This window comes from Echinops telfairi, unplaced genomic scaffold (assembly GCF_000313985.2).
Source record: "Echinops telfairi isolate 266 unplaced genomic scaffold, ASM31398v2 ScPeMD7_18;HRSCAF=68, whole genome shotgun sequence".
In the NCBI taxonomy this organism is placed as follows: Eukaryota; Metazoa; Chordata; class Mammalia; order Afrosoricida; family Tenrecidae; genus Echinops; species Echinops telfairi.
The window spans coordinates 23632592-23635347 of record NW_022103915.1 but is presented as its reverse complement, the minus strand read 5'-3'; the positions used below and the strand labels follow the sequence as shown (position 1 = coordinate 23635347).

At 48.0% G+C, this 2756-nt stretch overlaps 1 pseudogene; it reads left to right on the top strand.

Annotated features, from left to right (window-relative positions):
* The first annotated feature begins 1235 nt into the window (after positions 1-1235).
* Positions 1236-1795, top strand: LOC101638426 (annotated as a pseudogene).
* The last annotated feature ends 961 nt before the right edge of the window (positions 1796-2756 follow it).

Below are 2756 nucleotides of genomic sequence, written 5' to 3'. Positions count from 1 at the left end.
TAAAGTGCTCAACTGTTAACCCAAAGTTGGTTCGACCAAAGTTGGTTAACCAACCATTGGCGCTTCATCGACAGACACCTCAGAAGAAAGGCTGATCTGCTTCCGAGAAAGCAGCCACGGCTGACCTTCGGGAGCACAGCTGCGCTCTGACCCACGTGGGGTCACAGTGGATCAGAAGCCACGCTCTTTCTTTTTTTGTGTGTGTGTGTCTTTCACTTCTTTTTTTTTCTTTCTCTTTTTTAACATTTTATTAGGGGCTCATACAACTGTTATCCCAATCCATACAACATCAATTGTGTAAAGCGCATATGTACATCGTTTCTCAAAACATTTTCTCTCCATTTAAACCCCCGACATTAGGTCCTCATTTTTCCCCTCCCTCCCCACTCCCCCCTCCCGCATGAGCCCCTGATAGTTTATAAATGGGTATTTTGTCATATCTTGCCCTGTCCGACGTCTCCCTTCATCCACTTTTCAGTTGTCTGTCCCCCAGGGAGGAGGTCACACACAGTTCCATGTAATCGGTTCCCTCTTTCCTACCCATTCTCCCTTCACCCTCCCTGTTTTGCCACTCACACCACTGGTCCTATAGGGCTCATCCGTCCTGGATTCCCTGTATTTTCAGTTCCTATCTGTACCAGTGTACCTCCTCTGGTCTAGCCAGACTTGCAAGGTCGAATTCGAGTCATGGTAGTGGGAGTGGGGAGGAAACCTTTAGGAACTAGAGGAAAGTTGTATTTCTCATCATTGTTACATTGCACCCTGACTAAGCCATGCTCTTTCAACACACACAAACATCCTGCTTTCTACACAAGTATGCATCCTATAATTTTTTTCCTGACCCAGCTCAGCTCTCTGACAAGGTTTCGGTGTTATGCAGCAGGTTTCCCGCGGCTAGTTCTTCCAAAGTACATAGCTGACATCTAAGAGCAGTCTGTCCTCAGTCTGGAAGCTCTGCTGCAACCTGTCCTCTTTGGGCGACGCTGCTGGCACTTGAAATACCAGTGACATAGCTCCCAGCATCACAGCAACATACCAGCCACCACAGTATGATGAACTGACAGACAAAGGGTGCAAATAAGCAAAGGAACCGGATTCTATAAAGAAGAGAGCGGCATCAGGATTGGAAGAAGGCTTATTAGCAACCTGCTAGCCTTTCCGCCCGCTCCCACCTCCTCCCAGGCCGCACTGCGCTCACTCAGAGCTCTGGGCTCCTCCTAAGCTAGTGCCGCAGCTGTCTCCCTTTAGCCGCCATCATGATCATCTACCGGGACCTCATCAGCCATGATGAGATGTTCTCCGACATCTACAAGATCTGGGAGATCGCAGACGGGCTGTGTCTGGAAGTGGAGGGGAAGATGGTCCGTAGGACCGAAGGTAGCATGGATGACTCGCTCATTGGGGGCAATGCCTCAGCTGAAGGCCCCGATGGCGATGGGACAGAAAGCACAGGGGTCACCGGTGTTGACACTGTCATGAACCATCGCTTGCAGGAGACCAGCTTCACCAAAGAAGCCTACGAGAAAGACATCAAAGATGACATGAAATCAATCAAAGGCAAACTTGAAGTGCAGAAACCAGAAAGAGGAAAGGGTTTTCTGACAGGGGCGCAGAAGCAATCGAGAACATCCTTACACATCTCAAAAATGACCAGTTCTTTATTGGTGAGAACATGAATCCAGATGGCCTGGTTGCTCTGCTGGACTATCGTGAAGATGGTGTGACCCCATATATGATCTTCCTTGAGGATGGCTTATCACAGTGTGCAACTCACGACCGATGGCTCTTATCCTAACCGACTGCTGTTCATCCAAACGACGCCAGGACTTAGACAAAGGGAACTGATGTCATTGTGAGCTCTTCATTTACTTTTGACCTTGATTTATGTGGAGCAGAGGCTTTTTTTTTTAAGGAGAAAAACATGTCGTGTAGGTTGTCTAAAAATAAAATACATTTAAACTACCAAAAAACCCTGCGATATGCATACAAGCAACCTTGCTTGCAGAAAGTGAGGACTTGAACTACTTGCTGACGAAGGTCAAGGACTGCTGCCTTCAGTATGGAGTACAACTCAATGTCAAGAAGCCCCAAATCCTCACCACTGGGCCTTTCATCTTGTTTGGATCCACAATCAATGCTCATGGAAGCAGAAGGCAAACCTCGTATGGTAAACCTGCTGCACACGTGTTGAAAAACAAGGATACTACTTTGAGCACTAAGGTGTGCCTGACCATGGTATTCTCAATTGCCCCACATGCATGTGAACGTTGGACACTGAATTAGGAAGACTGGAAAAGAACCGATGCGTTTGAATGATGGTGCTGGCACAGAATCTGGAAAGTACCAGGGCTGCCGAAAGAACAAAGACATCTCTCTCTCTTGGAAAAAGTCCAGCCTGAGTGCTCCTTAGAGGCAAGGACGGAAAGACTTAGACTCACAAACTTTGGACACGTCCGGAGGGCATCATGCTTGATGACGCGGAGGGGCAGCAAAAAGAGAAAGGCCCCGCATGGAGAATTGACACAGTGGCTGCGACGACGCATTCAAACAGGAACAATTGTGAGGGCGGCTCAGGACCAGGCGGGCGTCCGCTATGTTACTCGTTGGGTTGCTATGAGGCAGACCCAACTCAATGGCACCTAACAACAACAACAACAAAATCTTAGCTATGTACAGAAGGACACTGGGCCTCCACTCAAGTACTCCCTCAATGCAAGAATACTTTCTTCTATTAAATTGGCATTCTATGATGCTCA